Raw genomic sequence first — 14,885 nt, forward strand, 5'->3', positions numbered from 1 at the left:
TGGTAATATTTAAATGCCTGAGGATGAATGCATGTACATGTAGTGTGAATGTTGAGTAAAAATGTAATTCCCCTTTGTTACATGTTTTGTTAGCCATGTAATAGTAAATCCAATGTAGTTGCATAGAATCTATTATGTCTGTATGTCCAATGTCTGTATGTCTAGATGTTTTTCTGTAATCTGATATAACCTCTCATATTGGAAATTGCAATAAAAAGTTATTGAAAAGTTATTCATGACAAATTGGTGTCAGAAGTGGGATATTCTTTTCCAACGTGGGAAAGTTATTCATAACAAATTCCCTCTCCAAAGCTCCAATGTGTCATTTCTGAGCACCACAGAGATATAGGGAAGCCTCCTGCCTTGGTAAATGCACTGTTTCTTTCCATTGTAAAGTGAAATGAGCCATAAAAAAGGAAGGGTGGCATTGCCAGTCCATCTACTCAGCCTGCCTGAGACCGGGGAGCACGGGATGGTTGTGAGGATTGCCAAGGGGGAATGTGCATGGTGATTCCTGATAGCAGTCTCCACAGTCACAACACCCATAAGAGTTTGGCTCTTCCTAGGAGATTGGGGCCTTTAACCCAGGATTAACCCATTTAACCCATTCTTTAACCCAGGATTAACAGGTTTATCCTAGGTTAAATCGCATTAGGTTGGAGTGTCATTTGGACACCACAATCTAATGTGCTATCACCACGGCATTATCTGGCAGTGTACTGGTAGAGCTGTACCAGGAGCTCCAAGTTTATTTTCTTTCTGTTATCTGTTTGCAGTCATAGGGCAGGGCTCCTGTCCATCATAATTAAGCTTTGGTTCCGCCCCTTGTTCAGGGCTCTAGGAGGGAAAGGAGCCATTTTGTGGTCAGTCTCACACAGGAAGGAAGCTATACTATAGGACATAGACCAGCTCGTCCTGTAGAAAAGCTTCTTTTCTCAAGAACATCCGGGGAAACAGAAGCAGAAATTCCAGGGAAAAGGTCCCAAGGCTCTGGCTGAGAGCTCACAGCCCCTCAGCCTCAAAGCAATCAGAGGGAAAACAGCCCTGAAGCTTCAAAAAATTCTCTGAGGGAGGACAGCATTACAGATCCACGGAACTCCAGCTGAAATGTCTTCAAGCCTTGGCTGGTAGGTCTACTCGATAACCAGACACATTTGGAATTGGTAGTAAGACCCATACCGACGTGGCATAGATAGTAAGCAGCCTGTAAGAGGTTAAATAGGGTTTTTTTTCCTGCAGAGTAAGTACAGTTAATTAAAGTCAAATACCAGTCCATTGAGGACTAGACTAAGAAAGCCTTGAAGTGTTGTTCCATAATAAAGACTTTGTTGTATCATTAAAGACTCCAAAGACCATCACTTCAAAATCCCTGAGAACCTCTCTTTGAGGCTCCCTGGCTTCCCGCTGGGCTTAAAGTATATGTCCTATAGAAAAGGACAGCTATTACAGGCCCAGCGCGCAACAGAACAGGCAGTGTAGATGTGCCCTTAGTATTTCCCTAACTGCCTGTTCTCTTCTGCTGATCCCTGATGCTAATCATGCTTTGAGAAATTTTCAGACAAGGAAGACGGAGGCGGCCAGATACCCTGGAGAGTCTTTTTCAGTAACTGTGATCCCCTTGCACTTTTATTTCAGTCTGCACATTGATTCATCATTGATGGAGTAAGTTCTTGCCCACAAAAGCTTCTGTAACAAAAAGACGTGTGAATCTTTGACATCCTATCCCGCTTCTTCATTGCCGTTTCGCAACAGACTCACAATGAAGCTACCCATCTGGAAATGGTCCACAACTCTTTGTGTAAGTTTTCTGAAGCTTGCTCAATGGCGAAATAGGTTTAGCTCAGCAGAGGCCGTATTTTAAGCTGTTTTCCAGCACTAACTAGCCCTTTCATGCTGAGAGATAAGCAATGGAGATTTATAAAGCCATTCTCCAGGCTCGAAGTCTCTTTTCTTTCTCTGTGTGTCTGGTAAAGGTTTATGGCTCCCACCTTCCCTATTAGGTCTCAGTGTTGGAAAAGGAAAACAATGCTTGCACAGTTGAAGCACTTCAGGACTGGTTTAAAACATGCCGAGGCTTTAAACAACATCAAACCTGAGAGGTCCCATAAACTACCAAGCAATAAAAAGTCTCACAATTGTTCTGGTTGTGTTTTTTAAAAGTTTTTGAAGTTTGTGTGGTGATCAAGCAAAATAGGGGAAGGGATATTCTGATCACTTTTTCAAACAATGGGTGCATATGTATACAGTAGAAGTAATGCAGTTTCACACCATTTGAACTTCCATGGCTCAGTGGTACAGAACCATGGGATTTGTAGTCTTACAAGGTCTTCATTTAGCCTTCTCTGCCAAAGAGTGATGATGCCTCCACAAACTACAAATCCGAGGGTTCCATAGCTAGTTAAAGTGGTGCATTAATTCTATAGTGTAGATCAGTGTTTCTCAACCTTCCTAATGCCATGACCCCTTAGTACAGTTCCTCATGTTGTGGTGACACCCCAACCATAACATTATTTTTGTTGCTACTTTGTAACTGTAATGTTGCCACTGTTATGAATTATAATGTAAATATCTGATATGCAGGGTGTATTTTTATTCTCTGGACCAAATTTGGCACAAATACCTGATACGTCCACATTAGAATACTGGTGGGTTTAGGGGGGGATTGATTGATTTTGTCATTTGAGAGTTGTAGTCACTGGGATTTATAGTTCACCTACAATCAAAGAGCATTCTGAACTCCAACATCAATGGAATTAAACTTGGCTCCCATGACCAACAGAAAATAGTGGAAAGATTTGGTGGGTATAGACGAGTTTGGGAGTTGTAGTTCACCTACATCCAGAGAGCACAAACAATGATGGATCTGGACCAAATTTGACACAGATGCCCAAATATGAACACTGGTGGAGTTTGGGAAAAGTAGACCTTGACATTTGGGAGTTGTAGTTGCAGGAATTTATAATTCACTTAAATCAAAGAGCATTCTGAACATCACCAACGATAGAATTGGGACAAACCTCCCACACAGAACCCCCATGACTAACAGAAAATACTATGTTTTCTCATGGTCTTTGGTGACCCCTCTGATACCCCCTCACGACCCCTCTGGGGGTCCCGACCCCCAGGTTGAGAACCACTGGTGTAGATGCACCCAAGGTGGGTTTTTAGTTTGAATGCCTGTTTGTTTAGTTTAGTTTTAACACAGTTCCCCTATGTTTGAGTTTTGTTATTTAGTGTTATAATTTTAGAGTTTTTTAATACTGGTAGCCAGATTTTGTTCATTTTCATGGTTTCTTCCTTTCTGTTGAAACTGTCCACATGCAAGGAACAAAGTCTGGTTACCAGTATTAAAAAACTCTGAAATTACAACATTAAATAAAGAACTAAACTCAAACACAGGGGAACTCCAGACAAAAAACAATCAGGCATACCTAATCACCTCTCAACAAAAGCTTCTCCCAGGCATTAACAAGCCACACCTAAAAACTGTCAGGCCATCAAATGCTAATCAATGTGGCCAATTAAAACATTCACACCTAGCTCCAACAAACAAGAGTTATTTCTCCCACCCTGGACTTTCCACAGATATATAAACCCAATTTTCCTAGTTTCCAACATACCTCACAACCTCTGAGGATACCTGCCAGAGATGCAGATGAAATGTCAGGAGAGAATGCTTCTAGAACATGGCCATACAGCCTGAAAACTACAACAACCCATTTGTCTAGTTTGTTTCCGGGCATAATTCAAGGTGCTGATTCTAGCCTATAAAGCCCTTAATGGTTCAGGCCCAGCCTACTATCAGCCCACACAAGCCCTGAGATCATTAGGAGAGGCCCTTCACTTGGTTTCACCGCTGTTACAAGTTTGGGTGGTGGGAATGAGAGAGGGCCTTTTGAGTGGTGGCCCCGCGACTCTGGAACTCCCTCTCCAAAGAGGTGCATTTGGCCTCCTCATTATTGGCCTTTCACTCCAAGGTCAAAACCTTTCTGTGGAAGCTGGCCTTCCCAGACAGCCCACAATAAGCTATGACTAGACAGCTAGTGATTATTGCCAACACTCATTACCAAAGCCTATACCAGTTTGGCAAGGTTCAAATGGTCAAAGATTCGAAGCTTCGAGATTTTTTAGTATAATGTTTTAAGAGTGACCTCAGTAGTCTGAGGCACAGGGATTTTTAAAGATAATGATAAATGTTGTTGTTTATTATGTTTATCTTATATGGCTTATGTAATGTGTTTATGCAATGTGTTTTATTTATTGTTTACTTCAGTGGTTCTCAACCTTCCTAATACTGCAACCACTGAATACAGTTCCCCATATGTTGTGGTGGCCCCCAACCATAAAATTATTTTTGTTGCTACTTCGTAACTAATTTTGCTACTGTTATGAATCGTAATGTTAATATCCGATATGCAGGATATATTTTCATTTCCTGGACTATATTTGGGGGGGTGGGGGTTGTGGATTATTTTGTCAATTGGGAGTTGTGTTTTCTGGGATTTATAGTTCATCTAAAATCAAAGAGCATTTTGAACTCCACAAACAATAGAGTTGAACCAAACTTGGCAAACAGAGCTCCCATGACCAAGAGAAAATACTGGAAAGGTTTGGTGGACACTGACTTTGAGTTTTGGAGTTGTAGTTCACCTACATCCAAAGAACACTGTGGACTCAAACAATGATGGATCTGGATCAAACTTGGCATGAATACTCAATAATGTGAGCACTGGTGGAGTTTGGGGAAAAGAGTCGACATTTGGGAGTTGTAGTTCCTGGGATTTATAGTTCACCTGAAGCATTCTGAACCCCACCAACGATAAAATTGGACCAAACTTCCCACACAGAACCCCCATGACAAACAAAAAATACTGTGTTTCCTAATGGTCTTTGGCAACCCCTCTGACACCCCCTCACGACCCCCCAGGGGTCCTGACCCCCAGGTTGAGAAACACTGGTTTACTTGTTTGGCTTAGGAGGATGATGTTGTGCTTTTGTATTATGTAATTTTTGTTTTTAATCATTTGTTTACCGCTTTGAGTCCCACCCATGGGAGAAAAATGGGATACAAATAAATAAATAAATAAATAATAATAATAAGAAGAAGAAGAAGAAGAAGAAGAAGTCATAGTATTCCCTGTAGTAACCTACGGATGTGAGAGCTGAACCTTAGGGAAGGCTGAGCGAAGGAAGATCGATGCTTTTGAACTGTGGTGTTGGAGGAAAGTGCTGAGAGTGCCTTGGACTGCGAGAAGATCCAACCAGTCCATCCTCCAGGAAATAAAGCCCGACTGCTCACTGGAGGGAAGGATACTAGAGACAAAGTTGAAGTACTTTGGCCACATCATGAGGAGACAGCAAAGCTTAGAGAAGACAATTATGCTGGGGAAAGTGGAAGGCAAAAGGAAGAGGGGCCGACCAAGGGCAAGATGGATGGATGGCATCCTTGAAGTGACTGGACTGACCTTGAAGGAGCTGGGGGTGGTGACGGCCAACAGGGAGCTTTGGCATGGGCTGGTCCATGAGGTCACGAAGAGTCGGAGACGACTGAACGAATGAACAACAACAACAACAATAATGCCTCTGGGAGGAGTGTTCTTCCTATAAATTCACTGTACTAAATTTGGAAACATTAGGGAGACTTTTTTTTAGTACAATATCCAGATTCTGGGACCTGAAGTCCAAAAGGTTTCATTTCCCAAGCTTGACATTCTGCAATTGAATTTTACATTCAACCAAGACTTTGGAGGAACTGTCCATGTATGAAAGGTACTCTGAAGCTCATTTAGTCCAAATCTCTACTTCCTTTACATTTTTCCATCCCTTCGTTCCAATTTTGACCTTCTGATTTTGAATGCAGAAACAAAAATGTGTAAACTATTCCATTTATGTTTTTTTTTAATCAAGCAGCAAATTGAAAATAGTTATTCTGAATGTTAGAAAATGATTATGCAGCATGAATGGTATATTTCTTTTCTGGCTGACATGCAGGGAATTAGGAGACATTTTCTTTGCCCCAAACCCCATAAAATGGTATTCAATTTTTTTCTGCCTTTCTCTTTGTTTTTTTCTCTGGTTGGGTCTAAGAGCGGTGAGACAGCTGGGCTTCGGCACTCACTCGCTGCTTTCTTCCCTTCCATTAGTTATCAGAGAAAGCCGCTGTAATAGCCTGCTGAATGAATTGAGTCCAACGAGGCAAGCCCCACGAGAGCTTGATGGTTGAATAATTTTGCATGTTCTCAAGCGAGAAAATTTATTATCAGCCTAAAAGTGGAAACCGTAATTTTTTATCTCCTGGCGGCATGTGCTGAGCAGCGGAGTCTCAGGGGGGCTGGCAAAGGAATTATTTTTGTTCTTGCTTAAAAGTTATCCAGATTGTGTGCATTGATGGTGCCACAGATATTTAAAGGTAGTTGACTGTGCTTCTGCCACTAGACTTCAAGAAAAGAAGACTGCGTGGATGACAGGATGGTTTTGTTGCTGTCGTCACAGAAGCATAGAGTTAGACGAGACCACAAGGGCCATTCAAGATTTTTTTGTGTGTCAGGAGTGACTTGAGAAACTGCAAGTCACTTTTGGTGTGAGCGAATTGCCCATCTCCAAGGACGTTGCCCAGGAGATGCCCGGATGTTTCCCCATCCTTGTGGGAGGCTTCTCTCATGTCCCTGCATGGGAAGCTGGAGCTGACAGAGGGAGCTAATCCACACTCTCTCCGGATTTGAACCTGCGACCTGTAGGTCTTCAGTCCTGCCAGCACATTGTGCCACCGGAATATGCAATCTAAAGACCTTGACATATGCGAGTTGTAGTTACTGGGATGTATAGTTCACCTACAATCAAAGAGCATTCTGAACTCCACCAATGATGGAATTGAACCAAATATGGCACACAGAACTCCCACGACGAACAGAAAATATATATCAGTGATTGGTTGGGGGGGGGGGGCAAAATCCTGTTTGCTTACCGTTGAAAATTACCTAGGGCTACCTCTGGCAATGGGTTAAATTCTTGTGCCAGTAGGACTGAAGACCGACAGGTCGGAGGTTCAAATCCGGGGAGAGCGTGGATGACCTCCCTCTGTCAGCTCCAGCTCCCCTTACAGGGACATGAGAGAAGCCTCCCACAAGGATGGTAAAACATCAAAACATCTGGGCTTCCTCCGGCAACATCCTTGTAGACGGCCAATTCTCTCACACCAGAAGCGACTTGCAGTTTCTCAAGTCGCTCTTGACACACACACACACACACAAACCCCAACTACTCATCATCGAGAGGGCTGAATGTAATTCTCTTCTAAAGCTGTCCAAACTGGGAAGGTCAACACACCTTGTGAGAGTGGGGGCCCACCATTTAGTAACTCTGGCCCCTTCTATACTGCCATATAATTCAGATGATCAAAGTAGATAATTCAGATGATCCACATGATCTGCTTTGAACTGGATTATATGAGCCTGCACTGCCATATAATCCAGTTCAAAGCATATAATCTGGACTTTATATGACAATGTAGAAAGGGCGTCTGTGCTGTGTGAAGAAAAGTGTCTATTTATTTGCCCTGAAATTACCACCCTTCTACTTCAGAAGGTGACACTGAAATCCCTAATTAAAAGGAAAGGGGGGAACATACAGGGAGGGAGAGGGAGTAACAAATGAACTTTCCTTTTACCCTAACTACCACATATACTTGAGTATAAACCAAGTTTTTCAGCCCTTTTTAAGGCTGAAAAAGCCCCCCTTGGCTTATACTCGAGTCAAAGTTATTTATTATTTTGCTCTATTATTATTATTATTATTATTATTATTATTACATTTATTATTTTTCTCTATTTATTGTTATTATTACATTTATTATTTTACTCCATTTATTGTTATTATTATTATTATTTTACTCTGTTTATTATTACTACATTTATTATTTTACTATATTATTATTATTATTATTGTTATTACATTTATTATTTTACTATATTATTATTATTATTATTATTATTATTATTATTACATTTATTATTTTACTCTATTATTACATGGATTGTTTAACTCTATTAGTACTGTTATTATTACATTTCCATTACAGGGATTGTGGCGCAGCTGGCTGAGTGTCAGCTGCATTAAGATCACTCTGACCAAAAAGGTCATGAGTTCGAAGCCAGCCCAGGTTGGAGTGGGTTTCCAACCAATTGTGTGTAGCCTGTTGTCGACCTTTGCAACCTGAAAGACAGTTGCATCTGTCAAGTAGGAAAATAAGGTACCACCTTTAAAAAGTGTGGGGAGGCTAAATTAACTGATTTATGAGGTCATAAAGAAGACTCCAGCAAAGCATTCCAGCGGGGAAGCATGCGGGGAATGCGGAAGTGCTTCATCAGTGTCGCAGATGGACAATGAAAGCGACAGCTCCCCTGGCGGCCAGAAAAAAGTTAAATAACATCTACCTATGTCTGTATATGTTTGTATGTCAAAAATTGGCATTGAATGTTTGCCATATATGTGTACACTGTAATCCGCCCTGAGTCCCCTGCGGGGTGAGAAGGGCGGAATATAAACGCTGTAAATAAATAATAAATAAATTACCTTACTCTATTATTACTACTACTACTACTACTACTACTACATTTATTATTTTACTCTGCTATTATTGGAAGGATACATAAGCACATGTACATTGAAAAAGGTTAGAATAATCATTTAGTCAGAGTTGGACAGTCTTAACTTAAATGTAAGTATTCAAAAACATTTTACCTACTGATCCTCAATTAATGTAATTTTATTGGCATTTATTTTTATTTTGAAATTTACCAATAGCTGCTGCATTTCTCACCTTCAGCTTATACTCGATTCAATGTTTACCCAGTTTTTATGGTAAAATTAGGTGCCTTGGCTTATAGTTGGGTTGGCTTATACTAGAGTATATACGGTACTTTCACCACTGCTTTTTACATTTCTATCATACCTCCCTTTATTTGACCTTTTTTCTTTGTATGCTAAATAGCCTCAGACACTGTCATCATTCCACATAAGGGAGTTATCCCACTCTCTTGATCAGTTTGGCTGCCCTTTTCTGCACCTTCTCCAGTTCTATCTAGTGTAATTTTTCATCTTCCTCTTTGGAGATATGGACCTGTGCCAGAGATGACAGGGCGAGCTAAGAAACACTTTCAAATGTCATCCTGTCCTTTTGAAGACAATGCAAAGAGCTCAGAGACTAAAATAACTCCAATAGAAAGGTGCCAGACAGGTATAGGAGTGCGAGGACAAACCCAATCAGATTAATTTCTATTGTTTTGAGAAGGTTGTGGCCTGATTTCTACGGAGATGCCCCCATCACTTTTCGACTCATAATTGGCACGATGGCACACGCTGTGCAAGTCCATCCATGTATGTTCCAGCAGCCATATTTACCTAAATAAATATATAGGTTTTGATGACACAAATGGTTTAATTGTTTTGTAATTGTTACATTTATATTATAATGCATTTACACTGTTTTTATTTGTACTATGTTAGCTGCCTTGAGTCCCTGTATTGAGAGAAAGGCGGGATAAAATTATCTGTATTTACTTGAGTATAATGCACCTTCAATTGTGCACCACAATTTTGAAGGTAAATATTGCAAAAAAAGATTTGCTGTCAAATGCAATATGTGGCTTTCCCTTGCTTGTATTGTCGAAGGCTTTCATGGCCGGAATCCATGGGTTGTTGTAGGTTTTTCCGGGCTATATGGCCATGTTCTGGAGGCAATTTTTCTCCTGACGTTTCGCCTGCATCTATGGCAAGAATCCTCAGAGGTAGTGAGGTCTGTTGGAAGTAGGAAAAATGGGTTTATATATCTGTGGAATGACCAGGGTGAGACAAAGGACTTTTGTCTGCTGGGGCTAGCTGTGAATGTTTCAGCTGATCACCTTGATTTGCATTCAATGGCTTGGAAGCGCCTGGGGGGGAATCTTTTGTTGAGAGTGATTTTATGTGCCTGTTTGTTTCCCCTCTGTTGTTTTGCTGCTGTAATTTTTTAGTTTTTTAATACTGGTAGCCAGATTTTGTTCATTTTTATGGTTTCCTCCTTTCTGTTGAAATTGTCCACATGCTTGTGGATTTCAATGGCTTCTCTGTGTAGTCTGTCATGGTGGTTGTGAGAGTGGTCCAGCACTTCTGTGTTCTCAAATAATATGCTGTGTCCAGGTTGGTTCATCAGCATCAGGTGCTCTGCTATGGCTGATTTCTCTGGTTGGAGTAGTTTGCAGTGCCTTTCATGTTCCTTGATGCGTGTCTGGGCGCTGCGTTTGGTGGTTCCCTTGCTTGTTGACCATTTTGCTATCTGCCTCTGAGTGGCTGACAGGCAAGAGGGATTCGTAATGGATTTCAACAGTGAATTTTTAAAATACTGTTTATATTTCATTCTGTTTTAATGTATGAATATTGGTATATTTTAGGTTGTATGCAAATGCTTTTATGCTAAGCCACTTTGAGTCTCCTTTGGGAGAGATAAAGCAGAGTATAAATAAATAAATATAATCATTATCATCATCATCATGATGAGGCTGGCGAACTTGCCAGACTTGGCCTGATGGATGGTCAGCAGCTTCCCAACTAAGGTCTCATTCATGAGGCCTTCAGAACATAGCCAAAAGTGAAGTGTGCATTAGATTTGAGTAAATATGATAGGTAAATAAATACAAATAAATAAATAGAGGTTTGAATTCAATTGAAGGAACAACATGGCATAGCCAGAAGCTGGTACAAAAAAACCTGGATCATGATATGGGCCAACTGCTCATTCTTTTAAAGCACAAAGAAAGCAGAGCGTACTTTTTCTGAGTTGTTGAAAATGGCTTTCAAAGGCTAAGACTGTGGACCTCATCCCTCGAGGGGTGGAAAGCTGGGGAACTGTCTTCTTTAGCATTGCCTTTCAGGCCTTTCCATATTGTTTAGATATCTCCCTCATCAGACATGTTAATAACTTGCAGTTTTAACAGCAATCACCACTCCATTTGCAATACAATGGAGACATCTATCTGGCAGTTGCCGTCACACGGTGATGTACCTGCCTTTCCCCACTGCCACGCAAATAGAGAGGTCTAGAGTCAGATAGCACCCCACTCCAAAAACACCTGTTCCTAGGCACTTTTAAACTGGAATCCCATGGGCAATCCTGGAAGTAGTCTTGGCCACTGCAGGACTCCATTTTCAAAGTCTCTAGAAACAGGGGGAAGCCTGCATGTGATGAGGTCCTGTGAAAGACTTTAACAAGGCTTCTTAGGCCCCTTCCATACAGCTAAATAAAATCCCACATTTTCTGCTTTGAACTGGAATATATGGCAGTGTGGAGTCATATAACCCATTTCAAAGCAGATATTGTGGGATTTTCTGCCTTGATATTCTGGGTTATATGGCTGTGTGGAAGGGCCCTATGTTACCTACACCCTAGAATGTCAGAAAATCTTTTCAGGTTGAGCTTGAGATGCTATCAGCATAAAGCAAGGTACCATATCTCCCTACTGCTTCACACCTTTTGAGTGCTTACTCTCGGAGCTGCCTTTTAAAAACTATTGCTGCCAGAATATTTCTGTTGCTCTATAACTCTGCAGATTTTTTTTTTTTTACTATTTCGATCAGAAAGTGTGGCCTTTGATGATGTCCAAAAATTAAATGTTTTCAAATTATGTTTCCTATTCCATCTGCATGTCTCTCTGAGCTTCCAAATCACTAGCTGCAATCCCATTCCCACACACTTCCTCCAATCCTCTCCAGGTCTCATGTATGAAATGTGTGTCCTTTCTGTAGGACTGCAGCTCTCATGAACTTCTCGTCATTAGTTATGCTGGAGTTGCAATTCAACAATATCTTGGCAACTCAAAATTGCTCACTATGCCCTATCATACCGTTATCAACAATGAGCAAATTAGCCTGAATCTTAGCATCTGGTCTGATAATATCCTCTCATTATGGTAGTGCTTCCCAAACCTTTGGCTGCCATTTGTTTTGGACTTCGGTTTCCAGAACTCCTGATTATTGGTTGGTTGAGCCTTCTAAGTATTTAAGTCTAAGATTACTGAGGGAAGTTTGGGAAGCACTGCCTTAGGGTTGGGTTTCAAGATGAAATAAGGACCTGGGCTCCTATCCTTTCATTACTCCAAAGAGAGGCTTCCAGAAGTTTTTACTGAAAGATCAGAGAAGAACATCTGTGTCAAAGGGAACAGCCATCAGCCATTCAATGTGACATCAACAGAACTGTCCACATGTAAAGGAGGAACCAAGACAATGGAGCAAGATGTGTGAATTAACCCCTACCTACCTATATTGTATTTTTTTAGAAGAACCTCTTATCCTAGATTTCCATATCTTATCATGTATGTACACCAGAAATAGATGGAGATAACACATACACCATACATGTCTGAAATTGCCAAGGTGTGAGTAGCCCACTGCCTTCCTCTATGCATTCAATGGAGGCAGATTTGTTGTCCAAATACAAAATTCATCTTCTCAGATCTTAATTGCTGGTCTTGACTCACAAGGGAGGAACAATGATGCCCAATCCAACCATGGACACACCCACCATCAAGAAAATTTGGGTATGACTTTCGCTAATCTTGGGCAAGCAATTAGGGAGTGTCTTTTCTCCATCCTTACAAGAGTCAACATTTGTGAAACCAGTTAAATGGATTGAAATCCATCCCCTCCCTCCACGTGCATACACATACCTCCCCCCACCTGAGTTATCACCTGTCTAAACACAAAAGGGCAGCCATTACCACCAGCTGCCAAGTTCACTAACTCCATTCTTTCTACTTCATTGCACTTCTTTGCATTTTGTCACTATAAATTAAACAGCTACTGACATAGACAGATTAGCTGAGCTATATTGTTCTGAATTAAATGTGGATTTTGTGATGAGGGTTAGGGGACGTAGGGGAGAACTCTTTACCAGGAATGTTGCTTTCTCCCTCAAAAAGAGCTCTTAATGTATGTGCCTTTCATAGGACCTCACCACATTAGGAAACACTTGATTTCTGAGACTGTTTGAGAATGATTTTGAACGGGTCCCATCACATGATGTTTGTCTCATCCTGCCAATATTCCATTGGGATCTGTCTGCAAAGTGTCCAAGAAATGGATTGTTGTGTTTTTTTTGAAATACTATGGACTCTTCCATTGCAGAAGCACCATTTTTGTGTGTGATGGGAGAACATGTATGCATCCCATCAGCAACAACACTTTTTAAAAGGTCACAGAATGATGATGTTTTGAATGGATTGGGAGGAGCCAGCCTTCCATGGTATGATGAGTCAAAGAAAAGTATTTTCAAATCATAAGAATTGTAAAAATCAGGAGTGAATCATAGAGTTGGAAGAGACCTCATGGGCCATCCAGTCCAACCCCCTGCCAGGAAGCAGGAATATTGCATTCAAAGCACCCCTGACAGATGGCCATCCAGCCTCTGTTTAAAAGCTTCCAAAGGAGGAGCCTCCACCACACTGCGGGGCAGAGAGTTCCACTGCTGAATGGCTCTCACAGTCAGGAAGTTCTTCCTAATGTTCAGATGGAATCTCCTTTCTTGTAATTTGAAGCCATTGTTCTGTGTCCTAGTCTCCAGGGAAGCAGAGAACAAGCTTGCTCCCTCCTCCCTGTGACTTCCTCTCACATACATGGCTATCATATCTCCCCTCAGCCTTCTCTTCTTCAGGCTAAACATGCCCAGCTCCTTAAGCCGCTCTTCATAGGGCTTGTTCTCCAGACCCTTGATCATTTTAGTCACCCTCCTCTGGACACATTCCAGCTTGTCAACATCTCTCTTCAATTGTGGTGCCCAGAATTGGACACAATTTTCCAGATCTAAGCTTAGAGTATTTAAATACAGGATGCCAACTATTCAACAGGTGTCAGGTAAGAACTATACCAGGACCTGGGATTTCTGGGCCAAACCTTGATGTTACAGGGATCAGGCCTTGTGGAAGGATGGTATTATAAGAAGCAATGTTAGATAATGGCTGGAATTCTGTATCACTTACTTAAGTAGTGTCTCCCAGTCCTTCTCATTACTATCTAAATAAACTGGGCATGAGCCTTTCAGGATTCTCTGGTGTGGCAGCCAAAAGCAGAGTCTCCACTCACAGAGAGATTACTTGTGAAAGGATGGATGGAAATATCAGCCAGCTGCTTTCCGATCACCTGAGGAATAGATCCCTGGAACTCATAGAGACTGATGTCCAATAAGCGAGCACTGGCAGACATTCGCAATCCCTGAACAATACACAGAAATTGTGACAACAAACCAGCCACAAACGTGTAATTAGATGCAATCATAGCTTTCCTTGTGAAGTCCAACCAATGTCACTAAAACTAATATATTAAGCATCAACCATAGTTGTACAGAATAGCTATAAAATTTCAAGTCTAATACATGAAGAAAATACATCCACAAAATTTCAAGGCCACACTCTTGCCCTGAGAGTCCTCCTCCTAAGGACTGGGAGAAGATGGTCCAAGTCCTGAGAGGTAGTAACCCTGGGTACTTATTTTTTTCCAAACAGATATATTCCATTTTTGGGGGATTGCACTTCTTACTGCTCTCAAGTAACTTTCGACACATAACAAACAATAGAATGTACCATATTTTTTGGTGTATAAGATGACTGGGTTATAATACAATCCCCAACTTTTCCAGTTAAAATATAGAGCTTGGGATATACTTGCCATATAAGACCACTCCTCTTCCAATGCACACCAAATAAAAAAATTAAAAAATCAGATTTGATTTCAATATGGTAATTTTCCTATTATCATACCTCCTTCTCTGCTTCTCAGATCTCGCACATGTGTTCCTGCGCTGCTTCACTGCAGTCCTCAGGAAAGGCAGAGAAGGCAGTACGGTAATAGGATACAAAGGT

The 14,885-nt window shown here is 41.1% G+C and overlaps 1 protein-coding gene across 2 annotated transcripts in view; it reads right to left on the reverse strand.

The window, feature by feature from the left end:
* The window catches only part of NKAIN4 (sodium/potassium transporting ATPase interacting 4), a 169,667-nt gene that overhangs the window by 85,627 nt on the left and 69,155 nt on the right, over positions 1-14,885 (reverse strand). The window lies entirely within an intron of this gene.

The sequence above is a fragment of the Anolis sagrei genome, chromosome 4 (genome assembly GCF_037176765.1).
Source record: "Anolis sagrei isolate rAnoSag1 chromosome 4, rAnoSag1.mat, whole genome shotgun sequence".
Classification (NCBI taxonomy): Eukaryota; Metazoa; Chordata; class Lepidosauria; order Squamata; family Dactyloidae; genus Anolis; species Anolis sagrei.